This window comes from Harpia harpyja, chromosome 6 (assembly GCF_026419915.1).
Source record: "Harpia harpyja isolate bHarHar1 chromosome 6, bHarHar1 primary haplotype, whole genome shotgun sequence".
Taxonomy (NCBI): domain Eukaryota; kingdom Metazoa; phylum Chordata; class Aves; order Accipitriformes; family Accipitridae; genus Harpia; species Harpia harpyja.
Genome location: NC_068945.1, coordinates 15,572,145 through 15,585,658, shown reverse-complemented (window position 1 = coordinate 15,585,658; position 13,514 = coordinate 15,572,145). Strand labels below are relative to the sequence as shown.

Sequence of the window (13,514 nt, the reverse complement as noted above, 5' to 3'; positions counted from 1 at the left end):
GTGAAAGCATCTCTGTCCCACCTGTTTTACCCCTTAAAGACCTCCCCAGTGCTGCAGACACCACAGTCTATCCAGGCAAGATGTTCTTTTCTCATGATTCACTCTTTTTGCCTTTAGAAAGTTTTGCCTAATGATTAACCTGGATCTCTTTTACCCTAATTTACATCTACTTCTCATCCTACCCATCACAGACAAAGAAAACATTTGTTCCTCTTGCTGCTGCAACAGCCTTTTAGATGCAAGAAGAGTTATCATATCACTTCTTATTACATTCACCAGACCTAAAACTCCATTTTTTCTTGCCTGTCCCCCTAGGTTACATGGTGAGACCTCTGGTGATTCTTGATGTTCACCTTTGGTGGCTCTCACTTCCAGTCCATGCCCTTCCTGAATTTCCCTGTGCAGGAACAGCACACAGCATGTTCCCAGTTGAGGCCTTACCAGTATGATGTAGAATGGAAGGAGCACTTGGTGTGTTCTGCAAACATCCCTCCTGTTTATACATCTTAGTATGATGTTTACAGTGCCAGAGGACTTCTTTTGCTTTCCACATACATGGCAGTATTTGTAAAAGTCAAGTCCACAACATGAAACCAAAGTGCCACTGAAGCACCTGAGATGCTCTCCATTAACCAGTACTCTTACCTCCTGTATGCAAGTGTTTCTGCTAAAAGTCGCTGCATTTAAATTGCTACCTGCTGGAGGCAATTTAATTGGGGATCTCCTTGATGAGTTATAGTCTTAATTTCTGATGCTCACATCTACTTGGACAGCTGGAGAATTTTTTTTTTGTGTAAAAGTAATCTGTACACAAATCAGCAGCCGAACGCTTCCAAAAGAAGAAAAGCTTCCAGAAGAAACTGAAGGACAGCAGAGAAAGTCTAGTCTACAGAGGTCTTAAAATTTGCTGTCTTCTGCATCAGCTGCAACTGTTAGCAGGAAGAGTAGTCCAATTCTGGAGAAAATATAGAGCTGACTTCCTAAGCAATAACACAGGTGTTCAACTTGCGTTTGAAATACAAGGCAGAAGTCGTCAACCACCCGGCATTCTCCTCATGCAAATGGTTGTTCACTGCATAAGCATTTGAATAACTGTAATATTTATAAAATGATGCTATTTAACCCCTTTCCGCAACCCCTGAACTCACATGCACACACTAATCTGGAATGATGTTGTGTGCAGGGGTGAGAGCTGAGTTCCAAATAAACTGCTGGTGGTGTTTTATTACAAGAAAACAAATACAAGACTAATTCACTTGAAAAAACTACCTATTGGCTCACTAAGAAAAAGTAAAAACTTTACTAGGTAAAAACTTCCCCAGTTCAACAGGGAAATAAAAAGCCAGCCCAACAGATCCAGAAAAATTTGACCATATAGAAAAATGTTTCTAACCCTTCAGGCTAAGAAAGTAAGCTTTCAGATAGGAACTAATAAGGAGAGTTTCTCTGGGGCTACATGCAAAACTGCTGAGTGTTCAGTGTAGATTTAAGCATTTGGGAGCATTTTAGGAATAAGAGAGACTCTGAGTCTGTGTATACACACTGCAGATAATTTCACTGCTCACAGATTTTTCCAAGCAGTGAAATATAAAATTGCGGCTGGGTTTGCTGCTATGACTCAGGACTGTGGGCATACAAGAAGATAATGAGAAACACACAACTTTCACTTCACTATACTGTAATTTTTTAAGTAGAGGTAACTCAAAACAAAGGCTACACAAGGGCAGAATACTCCCTCCCAAAACTGTACAGTATGCTAATGTCCAGGAAGAGTACCCCAGCTGAGTTTAACTTCATGCTTCCTTTAAGAACAACAGCAGCTTGGGAGCGTAAAGAGATGCAAGACCATCTAAAGCAGTAAGCAAGTGCTTTTCAATGAGCAAAACATACATATGCAAGAAGATGACCACACCCAGATGAAGTACTACTAGACTGTTGCCATACTATTAAACAAAAAATCAGAAGTACAGCATTTCCTTGTACTCAGCTAGTCCCTGAGAAGGACTAAAGGAATGGATTTAAATATACCTTGCTGCAATGTAATAGAAAGAAAGTCCTGCGAGGTTGTCATTGAGACACTTTGCTGGTTCTTCATCTAATTTGGGCTATACAAATTCCGCACAAGAGCTGCTTGAGCGGGACTGCCCCTGGGACTGGTTTACTCCACGTAGCATGCATTAAGGTCTACAAGGCATGTTTACTATTTGGATTAGGGGAGAGCCTGAGCTATGTTTTGTATACTTGTTTTTAAGGCAACAGCTTTTTACTCCTTTAACCAAGTATATAGAGCAGCTCGCTTGTGGTGTTTTCTAGAAATAAGACAGCCCTGAATCTCAAACAAGTCTGGAAGTTTTCTTCAAACTCTTAACTTACCCATGGTTAGGTTCTCTTTAGCAAAAGGCTCTGGGGTCCTGGTTGAGAACCTTACTGCCTTACTAGTACTATTAGAATTGTCCTTTGACAAGCTATAAAAAAGATTCTACCTATGTTCCATCCAAATTCATCACTGTTTAGAGAAGTATTAATAAAAAGAGGAAAGTAAATCAATGAAGTTACTTTATTGATCCTGAGAACGTGGAACTACTATTAATAAAACATGTTGATGTTGTTTTATGGATAGGTCAAAGTCCTGGTAAGGGTGTGTTTGTCTAATTTATGTGCAGTTTCATCAACAAAGTATTTGTTATTGCAGTATTGTATTTATTCATCTCCTGTTTTCCTCCCCCACAGCCAGAACATCTGCTAAACGTTTCTGAATCTAAGCTTGTTGGGATAGGGCCCATTACTTTTACATATTTATGAACTGTGTGGTACACTGGCATTCATTCAGCAAAGACTGCTTCCCGAGGCTCATACGCGAATGACATAAACCGGTATGGGTTTTTGTGCAAGAGGTCCACATGTGCAGGGGTCACAGAGGGGGCTGGAAATCCAGTTATATCCAGAAGTACTTAAACTCCACTGCTGCAGAGGAATGGAACTATCTGCTAATATTTGAGTGATGCAGGAATGCAAAAAAGGAAGAACAGGTATTTACGGTGTTCTAAGAAATTGTAATGAAGAGTAATGGGATAAAATTGAATGAAAAGAAGTTGTATCTGACTCCAGAAACATCCTCTATTATCAAAATATTTTCAAGTTTGGTCAAACAGTCCAAAAAAGCAAAAGCTACTATGCTTGTGTTAGTTATAACAGACTGGACAAAGCAGAACACAGGACTGGTTCTGGGGATGGAAAAATGAACAGATAATTCATTTCTGATTTCTGTTTTTCTTCTGTTGTAGCCCAGCCTCTCATGCCAACACTCACACAGGCACAGCTTTATACTATTTACACACTGAAGGGAGTGTATTCTGCCCTTATTGTGCAGAGGACTTACACATGTGACTCCTATTACCATGAACAGAAGCTATGTTCATGAATTGCCCTTGTGTGCCTGGACTGAGTGGACCTGTCCCTATTTGCCTTTTCGGCTGGTTTGCAAACAGTGCCTTTCCAAAGTCAAGGCTGTAAGATTTTCAAACGTCGTGAGAAAGAACGTAGCCCACCTCCTCTCAAATGTGAGAGCCATCTATGCTCTAAGGATTATTTGTCTGCCTAAATCCATGCCAGCAACAGAGCACAAACACAATCACTGCCTAATAGTCTTAATGAGATTACAACTAGAGATGCCCCAGTGCTGCCGTCTGGCCAAGGAACAGAACAAGCACCAAATTCATCTGGAGAAAAAAAAAATCTCCTTGGCTTTCATGTAAGCAGGCTGCAGGTTGATCAAGATTTCAGATCTATGGTGTACAAGATCCCTTTGATTTCTTTTTCCTCATAAGTTTTTTTGCAATGCAGTATTATTTTTTACAAAGCAGTATATTCTTCTCATGGATCTCTAGATTTAATTAATATTTTTCAGATGAGAATTTAAAACTGATGATCATACTGCTCTGTAGCACGATTACATTTATAGAAGCCTACTGTTCGCCATGCTAGATTGATCTCACCCATGGCTTTTGTATGTTTGACTGCTATCTGTCTGTATGCTTGACTATGATATCCATGTGCTACGGTGGAGTGTGGTGGATCTTTGCCAATATAATCATTCTTTTTATCAGCAGTTTATCTGATGCATCTGTTTGGCTCACTGGAATTAAATTGCCTGTAAGTCTATCCTACATAGGGCAAATACTCTTTCTGCACCTGTTCCAATGGCATTTGTTTTACTTATTGCTTAAATTCTTAATCTCAACAAAACCAAGTAAGTTAGTGTGTATAACAAAGGCTGGAATCATGAATTAAATGAAAAAGCTGATCTTTGGATAGTACCTTATCAGCTGGCTAGAGTACAAAACCCAGTATCAATGCATTAAGGCATGGATTGTGCGGCGCTCACTGCAAACCGCAGATACTGCCCTGCAGATTTCATCGAGCTTGTTGTGAGAAACCTGCTGCTAATGGGTAAGTCTGCAGCTCCTTTTCGTGCCTAGAAAAAAAAATCCAGTAGTGGTGTATTCATGGATTTTGCATGAAGCCTATTTAGAAGAGCTAGCACAAAAGAAAATTCCTCCCCTTAGAAACAAGAAAAAACAGAATTTTATAGTCAATAACAAACAATAAATAACATTTTCAGCAGGAGGTACAAGAGGCCGACTGGGTCAGTACTCACAGAGCAAGGCTGCATAAGCGACCTTCTCGCACAAGTGAACTCCTCCCCGACAGGTGCTCATAGTTCGTCCGCCTCTGCCAGGGCAAGCATGTAAATTAGAGCCCCCTCGCCGCTCATCGTGCCCTGCCTCCGCACAGGTTTCTCTTTGGAGAGCTCGCACAAACAATTTTCTCTTTCTCTAGGCTCGCAAGGTAAAGCCAAAGTAAAAAAGAAATGGGATCTCGGATGCAAATCTCCTTCTGTAAGTCTTTCCCAGAGCATCTCACAGGGTCTTGGGAAGGCTGTGTGATGATGGGTCTGGCTGCCAATTCATCACTGTTGCCACGGTAACAGAGCAGTGGTCCCCTGTGGTTCGGTAAGGGATCGGCAATGGGAGCACCAAATGTATGTATTGCCTCCTCCTTTCAGGATTCCTCAGACCTGGGTAATCCACCCATTTCTTAAAAAAAAAAAAAAAGACTGTTTTATACAGAAGGTACCCCCCCAGCTTTTGTTACTCCACTCACAGAGCTCTACAGCATCTGTAAATCTTGTTTGTATGGTATAGGAAAGCTGGCATAACCCCAAGAGAGCCACTCGCTTCCTCTGGGAAATACCATGTCATGTGAAAACAGGAAAAAAGAAATCTTGTTCTGGTAAACGTCTGAACATCAGCACATGCTCACCAGTGTTTGAAGAAGTGCTAAGACAGAGCAATATAATTTTTTCTCTCTGAGCAGGTGAATAAGCAGTTGAGACAGCAATAGGGTATTTTTCTGCCAAGTGTTTCTTTGCCAACATGACCAAGTGCAAATGTGTCTGTGAGGCCCTATTATAGCTACGGGGAAACTCAGGGCAGGCAGAGTTCCTTTGTTCCTGTCCCCTCAACTGAAAAGTCTTGGCATTATACCTTCTGAGCCTTAATATTGCTGTTTTCTACTTGCTTAAGATATTTTTATTATAATATTGACATAAATATTATTAGTAATGTTAGGCAGGACAGGCTACAGCAGCTGAGACCTACAGAGTCTGGGCCGTAGTTAGGGAAGTAGCCAGGACTGCAGAAGCAGGCGTTATTTTGCTGGACAATGAACAATTCAGGCTTGTTTTGGAAAGCAAATCCTTGGACAATTAAATAATACCACTTGTTTACAAGACAGACTATTTATCTCATCTTCTTAATAAAATGTTGCTAACGGTTCTTTGTTGCTTTCCTTATTATTCTCTCTTAATGCCAAGTGCTTCTTTTAAGGTAATGGATTTCCTCTCTCAGGACACCAGTAACAAATACAGCTCTGTGTGCACATAGGTGGTACGGACAAAACCAAACACACAGAAGTAAAACCCGCACATTTGCTTTATTAACTAACTTTCCTGTCCTCACTTTTTACTCAGGTTGTTTGAGCTTTCTCTGACAGTGGCTCATCACAACTTGCTAGGTAGGCACAGGCCTCCAGATGCCAAAATCCAAATATTAAAGATTCCATCATGACAGGGGGTTAAGTACCTTTTTGCCCCACTATAATCTGAAGCAGCAGATATGGGACTAGCTCAGAACAGCAATATCAGCCAGAAGGGTTAAAAAGACTTGAACCAGATTCAAAAAACTGTGAGTGGGCTAAAAAAAATCTCAGACATTAAAAACAATAATAATTCAAGTCTTTTTACTCGTCTTTGCCTCTGCCTTCAGACTGAGTTTTCCAGCTTTTCTCCAACACACTACAAGGATTATAGTTTAATTTGGTTTAGAAAAAATCTTCCATTTCTCCTATGCTTGCGTGATTCTGAAACGTGGGACTTGGAGAATATCATCAAATGCAGTGATGGCTGTGACAATGCCGCTAGACTTGGCAGTGCAGAATTATCTCTGCAAAGTAGGTAAGATCATCTAGGCCCAGACTCAGGAAGTCTGGAGCCTTCACGTTAAAGATGCTGGACTTTAACAGCATCCCCCCCCACCTCCGTGCATGGTGGCTTAGTGGCTTGTTCAAAATTAGTTATGAGTACATCCGGACTTGTGAGCATCTGGTTCCACACAGATAGGAGGTTACTAAACATATGAAGGCATGTTATAAAAATTCATGCTATCATGGGCATTTTATGGCTGCTTCTTCAGTAATCTCAAATGAGAATGCAGTAAGATCAGAAACTGAACTACAAGCTTAATCTTACATAGCGAAAATGCTGGTTGGTACATATAATTAAATATATCTGTTCTGCTGATACCACGCCCCCCACCCCGTTTTCCTCAGGCATTTTTGTGCTTGTCTTAGTGGAAAAGACTTGATGCCTCTGGCTGTGATAGCCATTCAAAATGCAGCTGTCCCCCGAAGACGACAATCCTGAGAAGGAATAATCCTGGGCTAGCAGGGGGTACGAAAGCAGCAGAGGAACGTAAGGGAGAGGAGGTGGCTGGGCTTGGCCTGCAGCACCGAGAAGACTTCCATTCACAGCTTTATCTTGCTGCCCTCAGAGCACTAGCTAGAGCTACTTAATGGGATCACAAGGGCTGCTGTACCATTATTTACGGAAGCGGGTATAAAAATGACAGCAGCTAATAAGCACCAATTTCTCATCAGTTGCCTCATCAGGCTAATTTCACAAACAGAAGGTTGCAGAGGCTAAAGGGCTGGAAATGATATTCTGGCTGCTGGATCCAGGCCAGTACAGAGAGAATACATCCCTGCGCCTGCACACTTCAGTCTCAGCCTCAAACAAAAGAGAGCTACCCTAAATGTATGTCCACAGGAGGACATGGATTTCATAAACTGAGCTGGAAGTCTAAAGCCACAGCACATTCATTCTTCCTAATGATTAAGAGGCAACAGGAGCGGGAACATGAATGTTCCTTTGTCCATAAATGTCCAGACCACATTCCTGGTCCTGAAATTCCCTCACAGAAAGGAAGGCTTTGTCTGGAGCTCACAATTGAGGACAGCAAGAAAGCACTAAAAAAAAACCAACCCAAACTTGGTGGACCATGGTGCAAACACACCTTTAATTGAGGAGTTAGTTCAGAGAAGGCATTCATGTGTCCAAGGGAGGAGGCCAGCTGATGCAAAGGGCAGAAAGTGGACAGAGATGCGTGTGTGGTCCGAGAGCAGGATAAAGGCAGGGAGTGTATGTTTATGCGTGTAGGAAGGGAGCAGATTGTTTGTAGTGGGAGTGCAGTCCATGCATGTGAATTATAGATGTCAAAGCCGAAAAAGAGCTTGTTAGCCCTTTCACTTTTTCTTCTTTTAGCCACTAATGACTTGAAAAGTTGAATCTTCTACTCATTGCACCAAAGGATCTAATGCAGTATATCTGCTCTAGTATCATCAGTCACTAATTATGTAATTCTGACAAAAAAAATATGTGACAAGATTGGTTCTTTCAAACACTGAGGTTAATTTTTGCTCTTAGTATCACTATCCAGGTTTTTCTAAACATGTATTTAATTTTTTTCACTATGATCTATAGTAAGCCTTGTTAGGAAGTGTCTATACTTTTTTCTATTTTTAAAAGATGGGCCCACATTTGCTCAGTTTTTGCTTGAAATGCTCTGGTGCACTGCCAGTAAAATTAACTCACAACGAGTTTTCAAGGCTATTAGAAAGTTATCACCACACTAAAATACGTTCTGTGCTAAATGATTTAGACGTGCTAGGTTTTTTGCACAATATTTCCACACCTGATTTTCATGGAGATCTTTGCTCCTGCTTGTCTGTACTCCTATTAGCTGCTGCTATGGTCATGCCTGTTATCGATGGGTTTCTGGAAGGCTCAGCAACTCAGCAATTTTATAACTGCATTATAAATAATCAATCAACTGTTCTTCCCCACATCTACTTCTCATTTATTAATGGACTTACTTTCTAGGCAGTATTTTCTCATGTCTCATCACCATCCAATATATATACTTGGGGGAGGAATGTAATTACTTTTGCAGTCCTTCTGCCAAAACTTCCACTGAATTCAGTCAGAGATTTGCCTGAAGAATGCCTGATTATAACCTGTAGGAGTTGGTCCTATTTCTGTACACCAGGAACAGGCTGAAGTGAGTGCCCACAGGTGGGCAATGGAGTCCCACGGGCGTTTTAACCCACAGTATGAGGGTTATATGTATGAGAAGGTGGTGGTGAAGGACATGAGGAAAACCAGGCAAGGTGAAGGAGGATTCTGTTACACAAGAGCAGAGGAAAATGAAGATTTTATATGATTAACTCATGTTAAACTCTGGTTGGGGTTTTGTTTTGTTTTAAACTTTTCAAATAACAGAAGAGCGGATTTTCTCTTTCCCCCCTTTTCTGTCATCAGACAGCTGTGCAAATATTTTAGCATGTGATTGTGGAAGCACAATACTGAAAACTTCTGAATTGTGCCAAGAGAAAAGTACAGGAAAACAAAAGGCAAAAGCCTGGGGTAAATCTAGCTGCCAGGATCTCCTGTCCCCAGGGGAACTAGACAGAGGAAAAGGGAGAGAAAAAAGAAGTCTGATAGTTTTCATTGCTTACAGTGACAGTATCCCAGGTCAGAAGGAAACACAGGCTTTTGTAGTCTTTTTGAAGGAGGGTGGCAAAGGTATCACAGCAATTAGCAGTCTATTAAATCACAGCTTTCTTGAAGGTTGTTGGCTTTCTCTGCAGCACCAACTGCTTGTTTTGTACCTGCTTAAGATACTGAGTTCTCAGGTTGCAGGGAAATTGAAAACCTGACTTACACAGTGCAGTAAGTCAGTCTTTGAATTTAGGAAATCAGAGCTACGTGCTTGGTCTGTGGTTATATTGGCCTGGCATGAAACAGGTCTTCTTCCAGCAGCTTAAGGGGTTCATCAGCAAAGCAGTCATTCAGGCCAGCTGACTAAAAACGCATCTCTTCAGAAGTTCTCTAAGGAGTTTATGCTACATAAGTGTGGGCAGCAGGTGATAACACAAACCTAAATATGCCACAGCCAGGAATCAAGTTGCACTGATTCTCTGCCAAAGAATCCTATCTTCTTACTGCAGGGGAACAAATTAACCCATAAAGAAATTAGCTTTCACTTGCAGCATTCTCAGTGTCTTTTGCCACACTCATTCAGCGATTCCTCTACATCAAATGACAGAACAGCTTCGTCTTTCCCTCCTGCTTAAGTTAAAGCAATAGGTCATGCTGTAACCAAACCCTATCTCCCAGCAATGGCAAATGCTAGATTTTGCAAAGGAATGCACACCAATCCATCCTGCTCGTGAGAAGTCAAAGGAACAAGATTTCTTCCTAAAGCTGGCCATCATTCTGTGCCCTGAAACATAGAGCTGGTGATACTTCTCATTTTTGTTAGGCCCATATAACTGCCGAAGTTACTCAAACAAACAAGAAACCTTTGGCTGTGCTGCATGTAATCTCTCATCCCAGGGAATTAAGCAGGCAGTTATTAAAACTGCAATAACACCCACACTGCAAGCACATTTAAACCCTAAAGGAAGAAATTCTTCCTTCCATCAAAGACAGCAAAATCATTTAATGATTTCAGGAAGCCTTCATACTCCAAACTTCCTCTAACCATCTTCATTCCGCTTCCATTTAATTACCTGAATAATTAATTAAGGTTAATAAGCTAATGTTTTGCACAGTGCTTTGAATAAGTAAAGCACTGGATAAATCCTTGGCATGAATTGTTTATTAGGCTACTATTAATTTCACTGTTGTTGCTCTCTGGGCTCTTCCTAGTCCTTTTCATATTCACTTTCATAGGCAGTGGCCAGTGCTACCACGGCTATTATTTCTAGCCCAAGTTATGCAGTCAGCAGCACCATCCTCCTGTGGCTTTTTCAAGAATATATAGCTTTTCTGGCATTGTCACATGTACTTTTACGGAGCCTGAGTCCACAGTGAACCTCGACACCAGGCTTAGACTCCAGCCTTGCTGCACCTATCCCCTGCCCACATCTGCACAGCGGTGAGGACAGAGGCTCCCCTTGCTCAGCACAACAGCAGAAACTAAGGGTGGTTGCAGCTTCTCCCAAAAGGAGATCGGTTTCCCAACCAAGTTCTGGAAATACCTGCAATTCTGCCCTTCCTTTAGGAAGCCTAACCAGGGCTTTCTTGATGCCACAGGGGCTGAGCACAGACTACAGCAGAGTCATGGTTAATGTGACCTCCGAGGACAAAGAGGAGGCTTATCTGTGACAGAAATCCCACCCACCACCCAGCTTCTCCACGGTCTTGTATGACTCTGAGCAGGCTATTTACAACTAGATGTACAAGTGCTGATTTTGGGTGTCTCAAGTTGCAGTTGTTTTGAGAGACCAGGGACATGACTTTAAAAACCAGGACGTATCTCTCCAATTGAAATCAGTGGGCTCCGTAGTTATCATCTCTCCAGATCCTGTGAGGTAAATACACAAAACAGTGGGTTTGCTTTGTTTTTCTTTAACTGTCAGCCATTCAAATTCTGCTTTATAATTGAGAGTCAAGTCAAGTTCTTTCCTTCTTACTCATAAGTAATATTCAACAGGCCAAAACAGGCCACAGGGATGCCAAAAATATAACTCTTTGGAACTTGGTAAACAATTCTGTTGATACTGCTGAAAACAGAGCAGAATAATTTTCTCTTAGCGCATTGGCTCTTCAGAGGTAATGACAGCTCATTTCTTTGAGTCACTGAACTCAGCAGACCCAACTGTGAGTGCAAACAGGGCAGGCTGAGCTGGTGAATCTCATGATCCTTCTCTCATGTTCCAGTTTACTTTAACTCCTTCTAGGGTCTCCAAAGCAAAAGACTCTCTCATGCTCAAAGACACTGAAGCAGCAAAGGACAAGACCAGAAATAAAGTCCCTGTAATGTTCCTTTCTTCCTTGCCTAGGTCACTACTAGACAAGCATAGGACTTTCTAAGCAGAAACATCCACGCAGAGAAGGGAAAGATAACAGTAAAGCACCCTAATCATTCTGCCCTCATAAACCCCTTTCCTTCTGTATCCTCGCATTGTAAGTGGCTATGGGAACGGGTTTGGGGGGCACTATGAAGTCCTGCTTTCTTCTAATCCTTCTCGTCTTGGCCCTTATTAACTCTGGAAGAAGACTGCTGACAGCACCAGTTGCCAGCCAGCGCAGCCATACAAAGCATCTGTTGCAAGTTCTCCAGGGAAGTCCCACAGTGATGTCCAGGGGTTTGCCCAGCACAACTGCCAGTCACAGTCCCCAATGCTGCAAAATGATGGGGTTTGCAGTAAGTCAGCAACTGAGGAGCAAGGAGCCAGGGAACAAAATGGAGGAGGAAAAGCAAAGGGAAACAAACAGACAGAGCAGAAAAGAAATATACAGAAAACAAAAGAGAAATCGGAACCAATTAATATGGTTTAACTCATTTGTGGCTGGCATCTCTAAATACCAGGAGAACTAGTTAAAGCATCAGAAAGGTGACATACTTGTCCCGAGACCTGTATGCACATACAGACATGGAGACAGTATACAAATATAGGGGTTAATGTCTATGTACTCTGTGTATGTGCATGTTACATGGTATGCAGTACCAACAGCTCTGAGAGTAGAAAAATCATGAGTCAGGCCTTGCATTATAACATGATAGCCTTAAAAACCCTAAGAATTTGGGCTTTAAAGAAAAAAAGAAAAAAAAACAGGACTGTGAGCACTTTTTTGCTAAAATTGCAGAAGTGACAGAAAAAGGTGAGGATGAACAGAAGTGGTTGCTGAAGTTTGCCTGCCACCCATTAGTACCTGTGCTGGAGAAGGTACACAAACCTGCCGGTGCATTCTCTGCCACTGCAGAAGGTACTGCTTTATCTGAAGAAAACTGCAATGGCAGATTTGCCCTAACTGTCCTGACTGATGGCTTTCGCTTCAGATATGATATCATTAGCAAATGATAAATTTGGAACAAATTGCAGCAAAAGGCTGATGAGATGCTGCCTGAGTGCCCAATACAGAATGTAAGGAACAGCCTTATGGAGAACACTGGGCAGAAGGAAGAAAGAGTATATAAGGGTTTTGACTTTTTTCCACCGAATCAAGAAGGAAACAATATACGGGTCTTCCTTCTTTCTTCTCTCTGGCTACAATCACTCTGCGAGAGCAGGGGGATTATTTTCCCTGGCTCATTAACCCAGGCTACTGCTGTTTCATGGAGATCAATGGATCATTTAATAGGGAGAGGCTTTTCAGCTCTGAGAGATTTTATCTGCTGATGGCTACCATGATATTTATAGACATATCCATCAGCGTAACAGCAAGAAGCAATTCTCCAGGGGTGGGATTGGGTGGATTCCCCCCATTTAAACTCCATTATGGATGTAGCTTTCCGTATAGGATTAACCACTTAACTCACTGAATCCCAAACATCATCAGCTATTGTTCACAAGAACTGATGATCTCCACGGCTTAGTTGTGGGATGGTTGACTTGTTTTCAGCCTCAAATATCTTTTCAAAGAATAAGGTCCTTTGTTAACCTCTGACTTGCTGAGCAATGTGTAGGCAGACAATTAAGTACTTCTCAGTCCTCTTTTAACCCTATGATTCAGGCAGCTCTAGAGATTTAGTCCCGTGATTGTCCTATTTCTGACCAGTAGCAATCTTCAACTGTCACATGAATAGCAAGACCAGAGAACCAGCTTTGATCACAGCAAGGTTAGGAAAATAAACAACAGTGGCTTGGAAGATCAAGGCAGAAACTATGTGCGTATTATGCAAACTGTTTTAACGCTTTCAGCCTAAATTTTTGTAATGATTTACAGAGCATGCTTCCCTGCTAAGACTATTTTGAGAGTCAGCTCCTTTGAGGATTCAGCATGCACTGATTCTATCTCCTAAAATTATCCGAGTATCATTCTAGTATTGAATTTCTTCTGGTGAACACACCTTTTGGCATGAGACAGTCTTGCAAGGGGAGCTCAGAAT

The 13,514-nt window shown here is 41.7% G+C and overlaps 1 protein-coding gene across 2 annotated transcripts in view; it reads right to left on the bottom strand.

The window, feature by feature from the left end:
* The window catches only part of MICAL3 (microtubule associated monooxygenase, calponin and LIM domain containing 3), a 188,131-nt gene that overhangs the window by 167,888 nt on the left and 6,729 nt on the right, over positions 1–13,514 (bottom strand). Inside the window, exon 1 of one of the 2 annotated variants that reach the window (XM_052790708.1) lies at positions 4,658–4,899. The exons of the other annotated variant lie outside the window; for it this stretch is intronic. The gene's annotated coding sequence lies outside the window, so the exon portion shown is untranslated. Of the gene's footprint in view, positions 1–4,657; positions 4,900–13,514 lie in introns of those variants that run through there. 2 annotated transcript variants of the gene reach the window in all.